The 22,789-nt window shown below is 47.5% G+C and overlaps 1 protein-coding gene across 1 annotated transcript in view; it reads left to right on the top strand.

The window, feature by feature from the left end:
- Window positions 1–22,789, top strand: part of Piezo2 (piezo type mechanosensitive ion channel component 2) — a 272,462-nt gene that overhangs the window by 52,944 nt on the left and 196,729 nt on the right. The gene's annotated exons all lie outside the window — the stretch shown is intronic.

Genomic DNA, 22,789 nt, shown 5'->3' with positions numbered 1-22,789 from the left:
ACGTAAGGTCTCTTTTCTTTTTTGGGGGGAAAATGTGGTCTAATAGGAACTAAGACAGTTCCTTTTTCAAGTTAGGAGTTCTCAGTGGCATTCACAGGGAAGTAAGATGTTCTACACCTATAACATTTTGAACTTGTGATCTGAAAAAGTCAGCGTATTTGTGCTTTGTTCAGAGAGTGTTTTCCCCAAACCAGGCTTTGGTTCTTACAGGACGGGTGACTGTCACTGGAGAGGAACAGGAGCCTCCCAGGTGCCTGAGCAGGGTCATGCGTTTCCAGTTAGGCCCACAGGAGCCCCAGGGAGCCCCAGGGAGCCCCAGGGAGCTGGAAGAAGACTGTAATAGCAGCTCACCTTGTCAGCTTCTCTTTGAAGGACCTGTTTGTGGCTTTGAAATTCCCTGAACTTTCATAAGTACAAGTATAACTGAGATGAAGTCGACATACCCTCCCTGTAAAATAAAAAGATGAAAACTTCTCATGGGTCAGGGAGTATTAAGGTAAACACAGCCCGGGACCCTTTACTAGGACCGGTGTTCATCCCTCGCCGCGTGGGTGTTAGGCGTCCGCAGAGCTGCAGTTGGTTGCATTTTGGCTGTTGTGCTGAGTCCAGAGTCCCTCGGGTGGCAGCGCCACCCACAGTGACTTTTTATTACAGTCCTATAACTGCATGTCTGGCCCTTGTTCTTAAAATTGCTGTGTAATTCACATGCCGTAAAATTCACCCATTTAAAGATAGAAATCAGTGGGGTTTGGTATATTCAAGACTACAACTGCCCACAGCGCTAGTTTCGGATGTAGTATTCACACACTCAAAACCCAGATCCAGGAGTAGTCTCTCTCCATTTCCTTCCCAGCCATCCCAGGCTACTGCTCATCTCCTCTCTGTCTTTATTACCTGTGCTGGACATTCTATCTAAATGGATACGATCTGTGGCCTTTTGTGTCTGGCTTCTTTTCCTTAGCCTAACTTTCAAGGCTCATCCATGAAATAGCATGTATCAGTACCCACTTCCTTTTTCATGACTGAGTAATATTCACTTGTTAACTGCCACAAAAGAACTCACACTGGAGAGAAGCCCTACAAATGTAAAGAATGTGGCAAAGCTTTCAGTCGAAAATCAAACCTTACTCACCACAGCAGAACTGAAACTGGAGAGAAGCCCTACAAATGTAAATGTGGAAAAGTTTTCAGTCAAAAAGAAGGCCGTGTGCATGGTGTTCACGGGAGTGTGGAGAATCAAGGAGTTCCTGTTTTGAACCTACAAGGCTGTGTGGCGGCTCGATTATTTTGTGCCCAGCCAGACTGAGGCAGTTAACGTGGTTTAATGTTGGATAAAAGCCAAACATCATTCTATCACTGAAGTCTTGATAAAACAGAGTGTTTAAATCATGGCATTTGAGCTAGGTTATAGTGATAAAAAGCATTGATTATATTTGCTAGCTTCATTCCTAACACAGAAATTTAGCAACAATATTTTATAGTGCTTTGTAATCAAACATCATTGGCATGTTTCATAGTGAGCCACTCTGGGACCCTAAGGGCATACTTTATAACCACAGTGTATCCAAATAAAAGAGTTTTCAGGAATAATGAGTTCTTCATCACCAGAGGTATTTTACAACAGAATACTTTGCTTATCAACTTATAAGAGTTTAAAAACTGAGTTGATTGATTTCTCTCTCTCCTTTCTGCATAAGTTCAGATTGCTGAGTGAGGTGGAAGGATCACTGTCCAGCCTAGCAAGTATAACTCACCATCTCTACTGTCTCAGGGAGTCTAGACATTTTTATTTTTATCTACAGTAAGGGTTTACCACAATTCTGCAAAGAACAAAATAAAATTGCAGAATGGAGTGTTAGAACAAGTCCCCTTCTCTGGTTTGTAGCAGTCCTCTCTGTGTTCTCTTCCCTAAGGTAGAGACAGGCTCACGCAGACATACAGCCATCTCTTCTGTTTTGTCCTCCTCTGAGCAAGGATCAGAACACACAGATGCCCAGATGGGACCTCAGGTGTCGGAGTCTCAGGTGGGGCAGGGTAGGAAGGGCTGGCCTCTGGCATGCCCATGCCCAGCACTCCTGCCAGCCGAGCGTGGGGCCTCAGGTGCCCCTGCACCCCCTTCCTGAGTGCTCTGTCTTCTCAGTGCGCCATAATGCCCATGTCTCCGGTAGTGTTCTTCCTGCAGGGTACCTCACATGTCACAACCTAACGTCACCTCCCTTCCTTTCTCTTCTTGTCCCCAGTGAAAACGCTCCTGGCTCACCAAAGCCAGCGGAATGGGCGTTGTGAGGGCAAGCTCTGTTCCTACAAAGTTAAATTCCCACTCAAGCCCGTTTCCATCAGTGCCCCAGTTCCCATTCGAAGTGCCAGTGTTTCTGATGAGTGACCAATAGGCAGGCGAGGTCAGGCTGAGCTCAAAGGGAGCCTGAGTTCTTGGCTTCCCGCCGGAGCCCATGAAGGTGAGTTCGTGGGCATCACGAGTTCCTCTGAACCAGCAGCGTGGGTGCTCACGCTGGCCCGCCGCGGTGCGCTGTGTGTTCCGTTTCATGTGCAGCATTAATATTCACACATTCTTGAAAAAGGATAAAAGAGAAGGACAAACCAACTCCAGAGCTTTGCCAGCCCGTGTGGTGGCCAAGATTCACACAGACGGGGTTTTCAGCCCGGAGCGTTTGTAATGACCAAGTTGTGTCAACTCCTGCTCACCGCCAGGCGGGCAGTGGAAACCGCGGCCTTCCACCCAGCTGACTTCACTCTAAGGTGCTCTGCCTGCGTCGTCTCTCCAGCAGCTGCAGTGACGTCCGACCCTCCTGGTTGTGAACACACACTGATGTCACACACACTGTTCTTCTGATGCCCCGGGGTTGCTGTTCAGCCTTGCTGGTGTCTGCAGATACAAAGGAACAAATCTAAATGAAGAGGAGCGCAGCTGCCCTGGTCCTGGTGTTGTGGGTCCTCCTGGTGTTGTGGGTCTTCCTGATGTTGTGGGTACTCCTGGTGTTGTGGTCTTCCTGGTGTTGTGTGTCTTCCTGGTGTTGTGGGTCCACCTGGTGTTGTAGGTCTTCCTGGTATTGTGGGTCCTCCTGGTGTTGTGGATCTTCCTGGTGTTGTGGATCCTCCTGGGGTTGTGGGTCCTCCTGGTGTTGTGGGTCTTCCTGGTGTTGTGTGTCTTCCTGGGGTTGTGGGTCCACCTGGTGTTGTAGGTCTTCCTGGTATTGTGGGTCCTCCTGGTGGTGTGGATCTTCCTGGTGTTGTGGGTCCTCCTGCGGTTGTGGGTCCTCCTGGAGTTGTGGGTCCTCCTGGAGTTGTGGATCTTCCTGGGGTTGTGGGTCCTCCTGGGGTTGTGGGTCGTCCTGGTGTTATGGGTCCTCCTGGGGTTGTGGGTCGTCCTGGTGTTATGGGTCCTCCTGGGGTTGTGGGTCATCCTGGTGTTATGGGTCCTCCTGGGGTTGTGGGTCCTCCTGGTGTTGTGGGTCATCCTGGTGTTATGGGTCCTCCTGGGGTTGTGGGTCCTCCTGGTGTTGTGGGTGTTCCTGGTGTTATGGGTCCTCCTGGGGTTGTGGGTCCTCCTGGTGTTGTGGGTGTTCCTGGTGTTATGGGTCCTCCTGGGGTTGTGGATCTTCCTGGGGTTGTGGGTCCTCCTGGGGTTGTGGGTCGTCCTGGTGTTATGGGTCCTCCTGGGGTTGTGGGTCATCCTGGTGTTATGGGTCCTCCTGGGGTTGTGGGTCCTCCTGGTGTTGTGGGTCATCCTGGTGTTATGGGTCCTCCTGGGGTTGTGGGTCCTCCTGGGGTTGTGGGTCATCCTGGTGTTATGGGTCCTCCTGGGGTTGTGGGTCCTCCTGGTGTTGTGGGTCATCCTGGTGTTATGGGTCCTCCTGGGGTTGTGGGTCCTCCTGGTGTTGTGGGTCCTCCTGGTGTTGTGGGTCATCCTGGTGTTATGGGTCCTCCTGGGGTTGTGGGTCCTCCTGGTGTTATGGGTCATCCTGGTGTTATGGGTCCTCCTGGGGTTGTGGGTCCTCCTGGTGTTGTGGGTGTTCCTGGTGTTATGGGTCCTCCTGGGGTTGTGGGTCATCCTGGTGTTGTGGGTGTTCCTGGTGTTATGGGTCCTCCTGGGGTTGTGGATCTTCCTGGGGTTGTGGGTCCTCCTGGGGTTGTGGGTCATCCTGGTGTTGTGGGTGTTCCTGGTGTTATGGGTCCTCCTGGGGTTGTGGGTCATCCTGGTGTTGTGGGTGTTCCTGGTGTTATGGGTGTTCCTGGTGTTATGGGTCCTCCTGGGGTTGTGGATCATCCTGGGGTTGTGGGTCTTCCTGGTATTGTGGGTCCTCCTGGTGTTGTGGGTGTTCCTGGGGTTGTGGGTCTTCCTGGTGTTGTGGGTCCTCCTAGTGTTGTGGGTCCTCCTGGTGTTGTGTGTGATCCAGGCATGGTGGGTCGGGTGACCCAGGGTGCTCAGAGTAGGCACTTGGGCCAGGCCACCAGGTGCTTGTTTGTATGTTTTATTTTGTTTTCCTAGCGACTGCTTTTCCTATTTAAACCTCAGACCCTCGCCCTCATCATGGCCAAAGCCCCCGCCTCTCCCAGGAGCCTCTGACATGTGTTAGAGGGACAACAGTAGCATTTACAAATATTGAGTCACTGGACGTTCCTGTCCCCAGAGCCTCTGAGTATTAACTGGCAGTAGTAAAGACTTTTTCAGATGCTCTATTTAGGTTTTGACTGGCTGGCAGGTTGTTAAAGGTGTCATTGTGCAGAACTGAAACTCAACCCCAGCCCTCTCTCTCTCTCTCCCTCTCTCGTTCATTTTCAAAATGGAGTTCTTATAGGCAAGTGAGGAATCCATGGGGCAGGGGAGACCGCTGTAAATTCTGCTCAGACGTGTTGTGCCACTAACTAAAATATTTTCATTCCATCACAGCGAGGCTACTTAAATAAATGTAAACCTGGTTTCAATTATGTCATTACAGATTACATAGGAGTAGTTTGTCTGACTGGGGTGGATGTGTGGCTGTGTTAGAGAGATTTCCAGGTCAGTCTGGATGCCTGGGCTTTACTGAAGAACGCTATTGATGGAAAGAAACGTTGGGGTTCAAAGCTATCTTAGGGAAACTTCTGATGATAACAGCTCCTTGTAATCGCCATTTATAGGACATTTACTAACTGTAAGACCCAGAATCATGGATTCCTTTTCCAATTCCTCCTTTTTTCTCACTGCAGATGCCTCTACTCGTCCTTATCGGGGATGCCCTGTTCTGCCTCATTTAACATGATAAACCCGTCTCAGGGTGGGCAGCAGCTTCTCCCCCCAGGCTCATCCACCTGGCGACGGGAGTCATTTTCCTCCTGCAGAAGCTGGGCTGCTGGCCCCGCCGTGCCCATGGGCTGTGCCATCTGCAGTCCCTCCTCCCAGGAATCCTGTTGTGCATACATGCAGAGCCCAGTGTGCGCATGGCCTTGACATGGGGCTGTAGGAGGGGAGAAGCAGTCTCAGAGCTCTGGGGAGCAAAAGCCAGAGCGCATCTGAGCCGCCATCTGAGCACTGACCTGGCAGGATTCCCCGTTTGATTTTTTTCATTTTCCATGTGTCATTGGTGCATCATAGTTGCACCTAATGGTGGAACGTGGTGTTTCCGGTTGGCTCAGGCTCACAACATGACAGTGTAACTTGGCCAGTGTCACTCTCCGGTATCTGCCCCACCCCTGTCCGTGCCTTTGTCCCACTGATGTCCTTTTGATTCCATGACATCCCCGCCCCCTCCCACCTTCCTGTCCCCTTTTCCTCTGTGTCTCCCACATCTGAGGGACGACATATGACCCTGGCCCTTAGGAGTCTGGCTTAGCTCTTAACATGATGGTCTCGAGCTCCAGCCATTTTCCTGCCAATGGCATGATTTCATTTTTCTTTGTGACTGAATAAAACCTCTGTGAGCACACCGCGTGCTCCTTGGCTCTGCCCTCTTGTCACTCCTTCCTAACGTGTTTTGGATTATTCCCCTCTGTGCTCCTCCAAGGCCTTTGGCTAAGTTCAGTTTAAAGAACTCAAGTCAGGTTTCTGGGCTGTGGTCCGCGTGTCCCCTGGTCCTCACTGTTGGCTGAGCACCTCCCCAGCTTTGCTCAGCTGCAGGGCTCTCGGTCGGGTTGACGTCTCCCTCATGGTTAGACCCCTAGAGCAGCCGTGGGACGAGGGCCCCTGGAGGTCCGTTTTCTTTTCTAGAAGGACGTGAGACTTGCCCCAGAAGCCCTTGGACAGAACCTGCCATCGACCTTGACAGAGCTTCTTACTGCTGTGCTTCTGTCCTCAGAACCTCGAGGCTCCCAAGGCTGAGGTGCCATGAGTGGCGCATCTTTATGTGGCGGCAAAGCCAGGGGACAGACATGCTGGCAGCTCCCTTCACACCGACCATGGGGCTGCAGCGAGCTGCTGTGCTCTGCATGGTGCTGCACAGTGCCATCTCTCCTTGGCACTGGAGCTGCCACCTTCACCCCAGGTTTGCAGATCATGGGTGGTGGTAGCCGGAGGTGGCCCTGAGATCTGCAGTGTCACCTGCTGGATCCATCCTGGAGAAAGTAACTCTGTGGCCTAAGGAGATTCCTTGTTGTAGTTTTCCACATTGGGGATAGTCCTGGGGGGCACAGAACGAATTCCATATGAGATGGAGGCACGGCATGGAGCAGGAGGCTCTCGCCGTGATCCTGAAGTCACCTGCTGTCCCTGGGAAGGCCCAGCAGGCACAGGGAGGCCGCCTGTGAGAGGCCTGACCCTCTGCCCCCCCAACCTCTGCCGGACCTTTTCCTGATTCAGGCACCATGGACCCTGTACCGAGTTGTGGTTCTGCCTCTGACCACCTGGGCAAGGTCGGGACAGCACCGTGCCACCTTGTGTTAACTGAGGTGGTCTGGGAGGAGGTGGGCCACACGTACCTTCCAATCACATGCAGGAGAGGAATTAGCCGGAAGTGCTGCTTCTCCTCCCACCCCCGCAGGGACCCTCTTGTCTGGTGCTCTGCCACCCAGGGGAGACACTCCAGTCGAAGGCAGATCTGCAGACGGTGCTTGGAATCGGCGCTGAAGGAGAGCTCTTGCGCCTCACATTCGGTAGAGCTGGTGTTCTTGGAATAATGAAGGCGAGCAGTTTTCACAGCCAGAAGCCAGGCACAGACAGGTGAGAGGCAGAGCAGGGGGGTGCCCATGGAGGGCAGTGCCTCCCGGGATGAGAAACCCGTAGTCCAAGGCGTGGGGATGTCTTGGAGTGACACTCACATGGGGAAGTTCACTTTGCATTTTTCAAGTCGGGTATCATTTATGATGGGAAGTGTTTCCATGAGGGTTTTTAAATGCTCCTTATACATGAGTAAACAGCATTTTAGGTGCCCGGGCTAGCCACTGGTGCTTCTTCCACTGTGAAGTGAAGACAATGTTGCCATCTCAGGCTGATATGAAGGGGGGAGTGAGGACTGACCGGTCCCTGGGAACCGTCCCTAGGTGCCCACTAAGTACAGGCTGCTGTTGCTATCACCAGAGAACCTGTACTCCTCATCCAAGATCCCACAGGTCCATGGGGTCCTAGGAATAGAACCAAATAATGCCCCGTAATAGAATCAGAAAATTAGGAAGCTCCCATGGTACCCAAACTTTGTCTCTGACAATTTTGTCTCACTAATTCTGTCACATGTGGGTTATACCCTGTGCGCCACGTGGTTGGAGTCTCCGGAATGGGGCTGCACGGCCCCAGTTGGAAGGTGGTGTCAGGACCTGTGACCCCAGGTCCTCCTTCCAGGAAGTTCTGGTCTCCCACCCTCGGGAGCTCCCAGTGAGCCTGCTCTGTGCCTGGACTTCTGAGTCCCTCATGGCCCTATCCTCATGCTCTCGTCCACCTGAAAACCCATCATGCATCCGGTACCTTCCAGCCCAGAGCAATGTGTGATTCAGACATGGCTCCCTGCTCCTGACCCTCTCTCTTCTGTAGAATTTGGGAGAAGAGGCAGAGGGTGGAGCACTGGAAAGGGAAGGAGCTAATGATCCTGGGTCCTTTCCCAACACTCGCTTGAGCGAGTTCTTAAGGAGTAGTGACTTTCACTGGCACCCAACTGCTGGAGAAATCGAGTCCCAGAGGCAGGCGGCAGCTGTCAGGAGACCACGCGGTGGCACAGCCGGAGTTCTGCTGTACCCCGGAGTCGATCTTCTCTCTAACCCAGTCTGTGGCCTCACAGGGTTATGGAGAAGTTGCACTTTGATCACTTAGGTTTAGAGGAAGAAGCAAGATTAGGATATGCACATTTTGGAGTCGTGCTGGGTGAAAGCGTAGTTGATCTGACGTACTCACTCTAGCTGAAGTGTTCATGGTTGGAAGCCTTTGCTATGACGTTGCCTTTAAGAATATCTTGCCACTAGGAGTGAGCAACAGGGACATTCCATACTGTGTGGCTGAGGAGCTGAATACCTGTGCCTAGCCCTCCTAGAGCCCACTCCCACCTCCTCCCTTCATGGGGGTCCAGCCATAGCCCCTGTCCACAATCTGGTCTGCAGCTGGCTGGACCTGCATTATAAATCCTGAGAAAATTGGAGACTGATGCCCATCAGTCAGTGAATTGACAGTGACAAGCTGGACAATTTCTGGTGTGCAGAGATCCAGCTCCTAAGGCGTTAAGGTCCTGGAACCCGAGGCTGCTTCCATAGCCTTGAGGTGTGGTTTGGCCTTTCTCTGCACAGCCATCTGTCAATGTTGTCACACACAAGCCTCTTCTCAGGTGTGTTAAGAAGGAAGCTGACTGTCCTTGTTCCAGAACTGCCCTTCTTGCTGGCCCTCACCATCCCAGTGTAGATCCACACAGATCTTTCTCATCTAACCCACCAGGCCTGTTTCCATGATGGATGCATCCATGGGCTGAGTGTTACCATAGAGTCCTAGAAGGCAGTCAGTGCACCAGTTCAGCTACTCTTCAGACTGACCTATGAAGCTGCTGTGATCCTGTGTGTCTTGCTCGGATGGGGAGAAGCCTGACTCGGGGTTCTGACGGTGCTGGCTGGTGCGGGGCCTCCCTCCGCAGCCACACTCACTGTGCCTCTGCCCTGAGGAGGGAACAGTTCCAGAGCTGCTGGCACAGGCACAACATTCCAGCTACCTGTTTCCTTTGCTTTCCCTCACCATATCTCACAGCCAGTTTTGTGTGTGTGCAGGTATGTACTGCAGTGTGTGTGTGTCTGTTTGCATGTATACCTATGAGCATATGTGTGTGCTTATGGATGTCTATACGCATCGATAAGCATGTGTGCCTCTCTGTGTGCATGTGTGTGGGTGTGGTAAGTATTTTTGGTTCTAAGTTTTGTTCTAAATCAGTAAGAGTAACAGCTTCACTGTATAATTGCCCGTTATGTACCAGGCATATTTTATTTACAATATCTCAATTCTGTATGATAGCCTTGCAACATCCTTGATATTTTACCCACTTGTAGGTAAAGAGGCTGAGCAGCAGAAGAAGAGTTAAGTTGTTATTTGATTAAAAACACAAAAGGAGGAGCAAATTGGGTGGTAGCTTTCAGGAAGCCCGGTGCAGCCCTGCACAGCTGTGTGCATGGGTCAGGGGCAAGCGGATGGGAGGAGAGCTCAGAGGGGCTGGTTCTGTGCTTCTCCTTACACAGTCTGGGGATCAGGAGAGAAAGTGTAAGAGAAAGCTGGAGTTAGAAGTAACAAGGAGGGAAGGAGAAGAACAGAGTCCTGGGGTGGGCGAGCTATAGCAGGGCTCTCATGAATAACATCAGAGACCGGAAGGAGCGCCCAAGTGGGCAACAGTCGTATTAGGGCTGCTTATGCTCATCGGCCCCTGCCCCCATGCCCACAGGTAATCGATCCCAGAGCAGGAAATCTAAAATGATTTAGGATTGATTCTGTTTGCTTAAACAACAATTGGCTTAACCTCGGTTTCCTGATGCAGCATTTCTGGTGTCAATTATTTACAATAATAGCAGTAAGGCAAGTCTGTGTGGTGTGGGTTGGACGCAAGATCAGGGCGAGAGGAAGGCAACGGAACTGTAACTGTATGCCTCCACCATAAGGCCTCCACTGTAAGGCCTGGTGAAGGACATCTCAGGGGCACGGTGGGAGGGCCTCGCAGGGGCATGGTGGGAGGACATCTTGGGCACAATGGAAGGACATCTCAGGGGCACGGTGGGAGGACATCTCAGGGCCATGGTGGGAGGACATCTCAAGGGCACAGTGGGAGGACATCTCAGGGCCATGGTGGGAGGACATCTCAGAGCCACAGTAGGAGGACATCTCAGGGACATCGTGGGAGGACATCACAGGGGCATGTTGAAAGGACATTTGAGGGGCATGGTGGGAGGACATCTTAGACGCAATAAAAGGACATCTCAGGGGTGTGATGGAAGGATCACACCTTCTCTCTCAGGGAGACAATAGAAGGACATCTCAAGGTCATGGTGGAAGGATATCTCAGGGCCATGGTGGGAGGACATCTCAAGGTCATGGTGGAAGGACCTCTCAGGGGCATGATGGATGCATCCGTGGGCTGAGTGTTGTCATAGAGTCCTAGAAGGCAGTTCAGCTACTCTTCAGACTTACCTATGAAACTGCTGTAGATATTAGGAGTTAGTATTCGGATTCACATATAGAAAACATAGGCTCTGAACACAGGTGGCCTAAACATATGTAAAGAATGCTCCACATGCTAGTCCTCAGGGACCTAAGGGCTAAAAACAACTAGGATGGCTGAATTTAAAAACAAACAATAAGTGTTGGTGACAATGTGGAGGACCTAGGCCACCCACTCTGCAACAAGTATAAGTTGTCAGCCTGCTGTCAGCACATCAAATAGGGAACCACCGTGTGATCTGGCAGCTCCACTCCCAACTGTTCCCCCAAAGAGTGGGAAACGGGTTCAGACAGACACTTGCTCACAAGCATTTATAGCAGCATTACACAAAATAGCCAAAGATAGAAACAACCCAAACATCCACCGTGGGATGAGCGAATAAACAAAATTTAGTATGTACATACACAGAATATCATTCATTCATAAGAAGAAATGAACTACTGACAAACGCAGCAATATGGTTGACCTTGAAAACCATCAGGCTGAGTGAGGAGGACAGATACAGAAGTCCACACATTGGCTGACTCAGTTTAGGCGAAATATCCAGAATGGGTCAATCCATAGAGGGGAAAAGCAGATCATTATTGCCAGGGGTGTGGGGTGAGAGGAATGGGGGTGACTACTTAACAGGTGTGTGGTGTTTTTCTACAATGATGAAAACGTTGTGGATCTAGATAGAGGACCTAGATAGAGGGTCTAGGTTCCCCAGCATCATGAACCCCCCAGAAGCCACTGACTTGTTACTTTCATGTGAATAATTGTACTGTGTTAGTCAGCTTTTCATCACAGAGACAAAATGCCTGAGAGAAGCAACTTAACGGGGGAAAGATTTATTTCAGCTTATGGCTTCATTGCTTTGGTCTTTCGGTGAGGCAGAATGGCAGAGAGGACACAGTAGAGCTCACAAGCAGAGGTACAGAAAGAGTTAGGTGATTCCCAAGGACACAGCTCCAGTGACCCATCCACTCCAGCTAGGTCCCACCTCCCACAGTTTCCACCGCCTCCCAGGAGTGCATTCAGCTGTGATAGATCAACCTACTGATGAGCTCAGAGCCCTCGTGACCCAGTCACTTTCCCAAAGCCCTGAACACTGCTGCACTGGGGACCAAGCCTTCAGCACATGAGCATTCGGGAACATTCCAGAGCCAGGCCATAGCATGTGTGATATGTGAATTTCACTTCAACAAAAGGAAGAGATAAAAGTGCACCATATTCATGGAAACCTCATCAGCAATATGAGTAAAGCACTTTTGCTAATTCAGTAGATTTAAAATAGCTCAGCAGTGCTTTTAAAAATGATGATTACCGAAGGCAAACGACTTTTCATACATTTACTATTTTGTCTTTATTTTGTGGAAGATTTGCTCATGTAATTGCTCATATTACCCTCTGTATGTATATTCATGAAGCTGATTTAAGAATTATTTTTTGTTTACTTCCATTACATAGGGTTTCTCCCCCATTATTCCTGTTGTAATCTGTAGTTCTTTTGTTGCTTCATGATCACAAACCTTCAGAGTTGATTCAGATCATACCCTACTTCTTACTGGTTTTTATAACTTTTATGATTAGTTTTTCCCACCATCATTGATTAAATCCTTCTTCCTTTGATGCCAGTAGATGTGAGCTCTGCTCATTCGCACAGCAGCCTTCTCTTGAGGTCTGGCAGTGTGCTGGTTTCCTGGGCTCCTTGTAGAGCCTTTCTCTCAAAAACATCTCCTTTGCCTCCCCCTTTGCTTGCTTTATACAATCGTCCTTACATTTCTTTTTATTGTGAAACTTGAGATTCTACTTTGAGAAAATTCTGCATAAGCCTGGAAATTCAAGCAGCAAATAGAGGCACTGGGGCACCGCCAGATGCAGATGAGAACATACAGATTGGGACCTGCTGGCGAGCTCAGTCACCCTTGATTCAGAGTAAGCCATGAACTATGCATGCATCTCAACAACAAACCAAAAACCGATAGGTCTGGTAAGGTAACGTTACACCTTGTATTTCCAGACCCGGATTACCTTCAATTTATGGGTATATTTTTTATCACTTATTCTGCCTAAGTGAGTATAAAAACATACAATAACTGCCATAATTGGCAGGGATATGTTCTGAGACCTCCCGTGGGTGCCTAGAAACTTGGATAGTGCTAAACTCAATGTTTTCTAGGCTTTTTCTCCCTATAATACATACCCATGATAAAGTTTAATTTATACAGTTGATGCAATAGGAGATTAGAGAAAACCTAATAAAAATATAACAAGCATAATAGTAGTCTATAATAAAATTGTCAACAACACTACTCTTGCATTTGGGGCCCATTATTAAGTCCAATAAGGGTTCTTGGGACACAAGCACTGTGATACCATGACAGTCACCCTGGTGACTCAGACAGCTACTAAGCTACTACTGGTGGGAGCGTATACTGTGAGGACAAGGGTTGACCCCTATCCTGGGAGGGTCAGTTTAGGATGGTGGGAGATTCCATCACTCAGAACAGTATATAATTTGACATTATAAATTGGTTATTTCTGGAATCTGCCATTTAATATTTCAGGTGGCAGGTGACTGTAGATAACTAAAATGATGGAAAATGTGACTGTGAATAAGGGGGAATCAATGTGTTGGGGAGAAACAGAAGATAAAGGCAATAAGAAATTATGATTTTCCGCATAGTGCATGGATATGGGATGCTGTGTTCTGCAGTTTCCAGATGCTCTGCCCCTGATCAGTGTCTAGCCTTTAAATTCAATGTGTATTGGTGAGCTCCTAAAATTAGACCTCGAAAGAATATACAAATGTTGCTTTTAGTCCAGAGAATAAATACTACTCTTTAGTGCTATCTCATATGTCATGATAAACTGATTCTTTCTAAGGACACTTGTATTCAATCTTAACTGGAAGAATGTTTCTGAGAAGGTTTATAGCCACACAGCCAATCCTAACCTTTGGGAGTTCGTAAACTGATAAGGGTGTATGTGTTTCCTGATTGAATGGAGCTTTATTGTTGCTACAGCCAGTAGCTATCAGTGTGCACCCCAGGGGGGAGCAACCCTTTATATTGCCAGCCTGACTCTTAAAGGCAACAGCTGCACAGGGCTTGGCAACCATGGCCTTCCACGTAAAGAGGTTAGATGACCGATGGCTCATGGGGATGAAGTTACAAATCCAAGAAGTCGCTGAGGTGAGGTGGTATCTCAGGGTGACTACTTAGAGCTTGTGGAGAAATGTGTACTTGGTAAAAGGAAATGTAGCAGAAACGGGAAACGCAGCACAGCTAAATAAAGCAAAAAAAAAAAAAAAAAAAAAAAAAAAATCTGGCTCTGCGAAATCACCATAAGTGATGGAAATATTGACAGAGAAGCTATCATAACTCCAGAGACTGGGTGAAAAGTGACCTGAGACCCAAACCTAGACAGAGCCAGAGTGAAGCTCCTGAATACAGTGGCTCTGATTTGTCCAAAGGATGCTGGGGGAAAATTGAGAAAGTTGGGGAAGGACTTTCTCAATGTCAGTATAAAGCTCTGGAAGGGTGTGATTTCCAGAGAGGGGCTGCAGGCTGGCAGAGGGAGACAGCTCCTGCAGTGATCCTGCCTCTTACCCACAGCACCTTAGCCTGTGGCTGACAGCTTCTTGCATTGTTTAGAGAGCATCTGGAAATAATTGCAATTCCATTGCAATTTGAGGGATTAGGATAATCCTATAATGTAAAGAGTTTGCTGTCTTGCTAAATAGTAAGTCTTTAGTTCTAGATTCTTATAAGAAACAACAAAAAAAGTGCACATTTTGATAATCGGGTGAGTAAAGTCTTTATAAAGAGCCTAAACAATGCAGCCATTCACCTGAATTTACACACACCCTCCAGGGAAAGCCAGCATTCTTCCATGCTCTTATTTAGTTGTGAGAAGTTTTCTTTAATGGATCCGTAGGGAAAATCCTTGTGTCCATTTCTCTGGTGTTTAAATATTTCTCTTCTTAGACATAACAGCCCCCTGGCAATAGTGACTTTACATTTAAGCTGGGAGAAGACTGGCCTCTGTCACTCAGGGAACAGGGTGTCTCCACTGAACTCTGTTTCCTGTGTGCAGACACAGAAGTTCACATTGCCTTTACCCGTGCTGATGCAGAGGACAGCTGAGGGCAGCACTCTCGTGGGACTCTCCTGAGGTTTTATTATATATAAGCTGGCTCACTTTGACATCTCTGTGTCCTCAGAATAATGGACTGTTCCACCAAATGGAACATTCCAGATGATGGATCCCATCTTCTTTATTCCAGGAGACACGGCCATTATATAGCTTTTCCAAGGTGACTGAGAGTCCTGGGTGCAAGGATTGCACCCAGTGCTTCTAATATTTTTGGAAAAATCTAGGACATACATTTTAAGTGAGGTTTGGGGAACTTTTTCCTCTTCTGAGTAGCCAAGACAGGAAAGAAAACCCCAAACATACATTTGATTCATAAAGATCAATCAAGTAAAAATAGATGCTTACCGTAAATTTAGCGGGGAAAAAAAATCTCCATGACCACTGGAGCATAAAGGCTGCTACTCTATTGATTCTCGATGTCACTTCAAGGGTTACTATGGACTACATCTATAAGTGATGCTTTTTAGGGTTGAAAGTGGTACCTTTCATATTTAAATACCTTTTAGAGTTTGAAGGAAGACCAGAGTACAGAAACAACAGCGTTTAGAGAACTGCTCCTTCCGTGTAGAGTCTGACGATAAATGCTTCTTTAAAAGTTTGTAGAAATTGAGGACACAGAAGTCTGCATCTGGCCGTCAGAGCAAGCTCAAGCCTTATGGTCACCAGTATCCTGAGAGGGATCCAAAGCTGGATTTACTCATTACTCATTATATACATGTACTAATTATTATACTGTACAATTATATACATGTACTAATTATTATACTGTACAATTATTATACTGTACAATTATATATATATATATATGCACAATTAATATACATCAAATTTTTTTAAGTTTGATTTACTTCAGTTTTATGATTTTAGGGATCTTAAAAACATACAAAATAAGCTTGATTCCCTGAAACTAGAAATATGGCCATATTGAGTTGTTTAGGAAACTGTATTTGACATGAGAGCATTCTCTTTATTTCTTTATTATTAAGTATCTAGAGTGCAACAAAAAATTACTAATATAAAATATACTTTGATGAAATTAAAATTTTGTCATTTAATTGACTTCATTCAAGGTGCAGCAAATTAATATTTTAATCTAAAGAAATGTAGATGCTTTCTGTAGTTGAGCTGGAATATAAATCAGAGATTTCTGTGTAGCTGAGAACCTTCTGTCCTTTTGGCCTCGGGCGACTCACTGTTCCTCAGGGCGACTGAGTAACTCATGAAGTGAAGGGTGGGTGGAAGCTGATTGGGTGCTTCCCAGCAGGTGGTGAGTGGCACAGGTGGTGTCCAGAAGCTGAGAAGGGAGAGGCAGAGTCTCTGAGGTCAGTATGAAGAATTAACCCTCTATGTCTGGTTGGATGTACTGATGACATCCTATGACAGCTTCATCTGTCATGAATTTTCTTCTATGTGTGATCTTTTGATATGTTAATGAATTTGAACCTGTGACATTTCTCTCAATCTAAATAAGTAACTCAAAATTAAGTTATTATTGAAGAGTCTCCCTTCAGATCATTGTGACCTCAAAAGAAAGGCAGAATGTGAAGAGAGACTACCTGAAGTACACGAAGCCCTTCTGGGAAAAGAAGGGGTTTTTATTTCTATTAAGGCGAAGCAAAAGGATGTTACTATATTAATTAATTTATTTTTAATTGGAAAATAAAAATATCACATATTTATAATCTTTGTCTACATTGTAAAAAAATCAAACAAAATCATTAACAATAACCATAGCCTCATTAACTTATTTTTCTGTGGTGAGAACATCAAAAGTTTATTCCTTGAGCCAGTTTAAATATATTATGATGACCTGGAGTCACCCTGCAGTGAAGCCTCTCTCTGAAACTTTCTCCTTTGGTCCAACTAAAACTTTGTGTCCTTTGATCAAATCTCCTCTCTCCTGGCCCCTGCCCACCCCCTCCAGCCTGTTTCTGTGGGATCAACTTTTTAAAATTCTGCATGAAAACGGGATCACCTAGTATCTGTGTGTGTCTGGCTTATGTCACTTACACAGTGCCCTACAGACCCACTCGTTTGTCTCAGGTGACACAGTGTCCTCTTTAAGGCCAGGCAGTATTCCACGGAATGCGGACCACACTTCTGTCCTGCTCTAGTCCATGGGCAGGTGAGCGGATTGCTCCCGTACCTTTGCTGTTGTGAACAGTGCCGAGACGCACGTGGTGTGCAGAGGTTGATTGGTACCACTTTTTATTCCTTGGGCCATACACCAGCAGTGCACTTGTTGAGCCCTGTGGAAGTTCTGTTGTTTAGTTTTTGGGGGGGATCCTGCGTACTATTTTCCGAAATGGTTGTACTAACTTACATTCCCGCACAGCGGGTCCCAGGGTCCCCTTTTCTCCCTGTCCTCTCCACCACTGACTCACTCATCATTGAGATAATAGCCATTTAGTCAGTGAAGTATCATCTCATTGTGGTTTTGATTTGCATTTCCCTGATGATTTAAGATGTTAAGCATTTTTTTCTAAGTCTGTTGGCCACTTCTATCACTTCTGGGAAATATCTAATTTCTTTGCCCAGTTTTAAATCAGCGATTTGTCTTCTTGCTGTGGAGTTGAGCTCCGCATGTGTTTGGGATACTAGCCCTTCTCAGATGTGTGAGCACTCCCTCCCCATCTGTGCCCACCCTTCCTCGCTGCTCGCCCTTGCTGTGTGAAAGCCTTTCACTTTGATGCAATCCCCGGTTGTCTGTTTTTGCTAGGGATGCACGTGCTTCTTGAGTCTTATCCAGGAAGTCACTGGCTAGACCAATGGACAGAGCTTATCTTCCTCTGTTTACTTCTAGCAGCTTTAAGTCTCAGTACTTACATTCAAGTGTTTTAGCCCTTGTAAGTTGATTTTTGTAAGTGGTGAGATAAGGGTCCAGTTTCATTCTTCTGCATGTGGATTTCCAGTTTTCTCGGCATCATTTAATGAAGAGGTCATCCTTGCCCCACGGTGTGCTTTCCATCTTTATCTGGAGTCAGCTCTGTCCCTTTGGTGGTGATGTCTGCTCTTATGCAGTACCATGCTGTGTGGGTTTCAGGAGCTTTATAATACCCTGTGGTTTTGAAATTGAGTAGTGTGATATCTCCAGCATTGTTCCTTTAACTCAAGATATTTTTAGTTCTTAGGGATCTTTAGTGGCTCCATATGAAATTTAGGATTACTTTATCCATTTTTTTGTGAAAATGGCAGGGGAATTTTGAGAGAAATTTCTCTGAATTTGAAGATTGTTTTGGATAATATGACATTTTAAGAAAAGTAATTCTTCGAATCCATGAATACGGTATATCTTCCCATTTTTTTTTTGTTGGAATACATTGTTCTTCATTTTATTTCATCAATTTTTTTGTAGCTTTCAGTGTACAGATCTTTTCCCTACTCAATTAAATTTACTCCTAACTATTTTATTTTTGATGCTATTTTAGAATGCAATTTTTTTTCTTAATTTCTGTGACAGATAGTTGTTAGCGTACAAAAGGCCACTGGTTTTGTGGGTTGATTATGTAATGTGCAACTTAAGAGCATTATTATTATTGTTAGGTTGTTGGGACTGGTTTGAGAGTCATAGAACTGAATCACGATAAGACTCATCAGAAGAAAACTCATTCTCAGGTAGCCAAGTCGGTCAAAGCCTCATCTGTGAATTCCATGATGTAATGATGGAAACCAAATTCAAGCAGAGAGAAGCCGCTCCTTCCTAGAGATGCCAAACAGCCGTGGAGGCCTATCCAGTCATCTCTTGACAGTTACCTGCTCTTCACTGACGTGTGGTGCACACCATTCCCCAGGCTGGGGAACGGCAGCTTTAAAACAGCAACACAGATCCTTGCTCTCAAAGAGCTAATATTCTGTGGCATTGAAAAAGCATAAACAAGTAACTTTATAATATCATAGTGGTAGTGACTACAAAGAAAAATGAATCCAGCAAGGAAGAAAGGACATGCTCAGGCCAGCCATGTCTTCTTTACACAGCCTGCTTCTCTTTGGGCACATGCCCTCTGGGAGGTGGTTGGAGAGTTCAGTGTCAAGCAGGCTGAAGGAAAACACTGGAATGCAGCACTACCTGGTGGAGACGTGTGTTCTCGTCTCTCTCACCTCAAGGTCCCCAGGTGCTCTAGTCAGATTTTTTGCTGCTGTGACCCCAAAAGGCCTAACAAGAACAATTTAGAGGAGAAAAGGTTTATCTTGGGGCTCACGGTTTCAGAGGTCTCAGTCCACAGGTGGCCAGCTCCATCCCTCAGGACTCGAGGTGAGGCAGGACATCATGGTGGAAGGGTGTGGTGGAGAAAAGGAGCTGGGGACATGGCCACCAGGAAGCAGAGAGAACTCTTGCTCCCCAGGGATGAAATACATACCCCAAAGGTACACCCCCAGAGACTCACCTCCTCCAGGCACCCCACCTGCCTACAGCGGCCACCCAGTTGGTCCGTCCAGATGGCCTAGTGCACTGTTAGGTTAGGTCTCTCACCACCCAGTCAGTTTTTTCCTGTGAACCTTCTTGCAGTGTCTCACACAGGAGCTTTTGGAGGACGCCCCACATCTAGACCATGACACCACATGATTGTTGGCAAGAGAAGAGCCACCAGGCAAAACTAAATGACTTCCACCAAGGCTCAGAGAAAGGCTGGGCCACGTGCTGGGGCCATCGTCCTTCCTCCCACAGAGCCTTCTCTCTGCCTGTGGTCCGTGGGTGTTGATCCTTACACTGCTCTGGGTGTAGCTTAGCTCTATTAGACCTGCATATTCCAATACCACCTCAAGTACAATGGAAGGAGGAATGTGTCCTCCAAGAGTTCTCAGGTCAGGAAGCCTCCAGCGTCCCTTGGCCCTCCCTCACCTCCTCTTCCCTCCCCTTCCCGTCTTCTCTCCTTTCTTTTCATTTTAATGAACCTAGAAAATATATTCAGTCTAATGAAGTTTGTACTCTCCAGGAGAGAAAAAGGGAAACGGATTGAGAGCCGATCAGACAAGAGAAACAGAGGTCTGGGCCACTGCACTTGAGGGCTCTGTTCCCATGGATGCTTTGGTGTCTGCTGTGGTACATGCACGTTTGGGGCCCTTAGGGTCTATTGGATTAAAAGCCTGGTTTCCAGAGTCATGCTGTTGGCAGGTGGGGACAAGTGAGAGGTGCTTCCGTCACCAGGGGCATGAAGGGGCTCTCATACAAGCCCTGGCTCTTGATATCCAAAGAGCAAGCCGGGTCCTGATCACGTTTCTCTCTGCTCCTGGGGACACTGTAGCATGTTCCCATTGTGATGTGCTTTCTTCCATTCTCTGCCCTCACCAGAGGGCCACTCAGTGGGCTGCCCAGTCTTGGACCTTGATCCCCCAAAACTGTGAGCTAAATAAGTCTTTCCTTTTCGTACAGACAGCACCTGGGTATCACCTCGCTGAATAATACAGTGTTGCTTTGGGTCCTCTGAGCCTTGGCTGTTCCTGAGCCCTTCTGTGGCTTGTGTCAGCCACCACGGTCCCCATGGCAGTGGATCTGCAGCACAGTCACTCGGGCACAAAGCTCGCTCTTCAGACCGCAGGTTTCCCTGTAGATGCTGAGGAGTGAGGGGCCAGGAAGCCAAGAGTGTATTCGGGTAATGAACTGCCACCTATCAGACTGCCCAGTGCCGTGAGTGTGTCCAGTACCTCGCAGGGTGTAGGGGAGCAAGTGAATAGGAGGTGACCAGAGCATTACAGGACTCCAGGACTCCAGTTAGTGGGACTGGTGAAAGGCAAGAGGGCTCAGAAACACTCCCGCATACAGGGTCGGTGGATCTTCAACAAGATGTAAGTGCAATTTTGTAGAGAAAGAAAAGAGTTTTCAACAAATGATACAGGAACAATTAAGCATCCATATTTTTTTAAAAAAGAACTTCAATTTCTACTTCTTACCATATACAAAATGTAGCTCAAAATGGGCCATGGGCCTACATAGAAAGGTTAAAGCCATAAAACTCTTACAAAAAATGTAGAATAAAATCCTTATGATCTTGGGTTTGGCAAAGGCAAAGGTTTCTTAAATACATCAAATGCTCATAGGAGGAAACAACAAATTGGACTTCATCAAATCAAGAATTTCTGGCCTGGCAGGTGGCACATGCCTGTCATTCCAGTGGCTCAGGAGGCTGAGGCAGGTGGAGCACAAGTTCAAAAATAGCCTTAGCAACTTAGTGAGGTCCTAAGCAACTCAAGCCTGTCTCAAAATACATTTTTTATAAAAGGGGCTGGGAATGTGGCTCCGCATTTAAGCACTCCTGGGTTTAGTCCCTGCTGCCAAAAAAAAAAAAAAAAAAATAGTTAAGAACTTCTGCTCTTCAAAATGCCCTGTCAAGTTCATACAAAGGCCACAAATGGGAAGAAAATACTCACCAGCCACATGTCTGAAAAGGGAATTGTGTCCAGAATACATGAAGAGCTCCTAAAATTCAATGCTAAGAACAGATGTGTCTCAATTTTTAAAAAATTGGGCAAAAATGTTAAATAGTTTGCCAAAGAAGATATACAGATGGTCAGTCAATATGAAAAGATGTGTAGCATCATTAATCATTAGGAAAACACAAATGCAAAACATGGGATCGCCACTGTACACGTCTTGGAAAGAAAGGAGAAAGGAAGGAGGGGTGGGGGAGAAGGGAGGGAGGGAGGAGGGAGGGAGGCAGTGAGCCTCCAGGATCAGAGGAGTGAGCCGTGGTCTGTCTGGGGAGTCCTGGTCTCAGGTGAGAGTGGATACCACAGTGCCCTGAGATGGGGCTGTGGGATAAATGAGCGAACGGGTCCCCAAAGTATGATTGCCGTGCTCTGCAGCAGGGTCGGGTGCTATGGGGAGGGGGGAAGCAGGACACCAGCAGTGCTGGGTATCACTTAGAGAAGTTTAGGATTTAGCCTGCAGGTGGAGTGTGGCAACTGAGGCTTTTAAGCAGAGGTAGGAACAGGAGCAAATCATGTTTTAGAAAGATCATTCTGACAGCAGTGTGAACTCGTGTGTGCATCCTGTGCAGGTGTGTGTGTGTGTGTGTGTGTGTGTGTGACTGCAGAGGAAGATTAGCAGAGGGCCTGGGGTGTAAAATTAGGAAGTTTGATTAACCAATTCCATGTGAAGGAAAGGAGACAGTGGCCCACCCACTGGGCAGAGATACCACAGCGCTGTACAGAGCCATGTGCCAACCAGGATGTGGCATGGTAGTAAAGCACTTGCCCAGTCGGAGGCCCTGGGTTCCATGCCCAGCACCGCAAAGAAAAAAAAAATATATCCAAGATCCACATGAGGAAGCTCAGATTTGATAGGAAGAAAGGGCTGGGGGATGCCTGTCCAGGATTCATGCTTGGAATCCTGACATGGAAGTGACTGTGGCCCCTACGTCAGGCCCCGTGTCCTCCCTAGGGAATGTCCACTAGGCCATTGCCTCAGTGTCTCTGTGGTTCAGAAAGATGTCTTCAAGATTCTGATGTAGTTGTATCTAGGTGCCCGTAAAGATCCGGCTAACTGCCCACCAGAAAAGACAGCCAGGACGTAAGTGATATTCACTCAGTTAGGGACCCCCGCCCAAAGGGAAAGAGGGCCTGAGTTAGCTGTTGTCAGGGTGAGTTCCCTTCTGTCCCTCCCTGTGTCCCACATGACCCTTCAGTTGTGTGCTGCTTTCTGCGGTCCCTTCCTCCGAGATGTGAACTGCTTCAGAGAAGTGTCTCTCCTTAGCTTTCCACTTTGAGCGTGGTGGCCAGAACACAGTAGATGCGGACTCTCCTTAAGTGACAAGGTGACTGGTGTACTCTCCGTTGGCCTTCCTCCACTCTCACTATAGGAACCTCACTAATTGGCAACAGAAAAAAAAAAAAGTGACTTCATCTTGCTAAGCGCCAGGCTGGGGTGACACTGTAACTCCTCATTTATTTACAATATTAACCCTCGTTTAAATAAATGGGGTAAGGCCAACGTGGTGAGAGTCTCTGAGCAACTTCAATTGGGTTCATCTGTGGAATCTGGAGAATACCTGGCTGTCTCGCAATGGCGCTGCCGGAGAGCACTCTGGTCCAGAGGAAGCCTCCTCCCTGCT

Source organism: Callospermophilus lateralis, chromosome 17 (assembly GCF_048772815.1).
Source record: "Callospermophilus lateralis isolate mCalLat2 chromosome 17, mCalLat2.hap1, whole genome shotgun sequence".
NCBI lineage: Eukaryota > Metazoa > Chordata > Mammalia > Rodentia > Sciuridae > Callospermophilus > Callospermophilus lateralis.
This window is presented reverse-complemented; position numbering and strand designations above follow the sequence as displayed.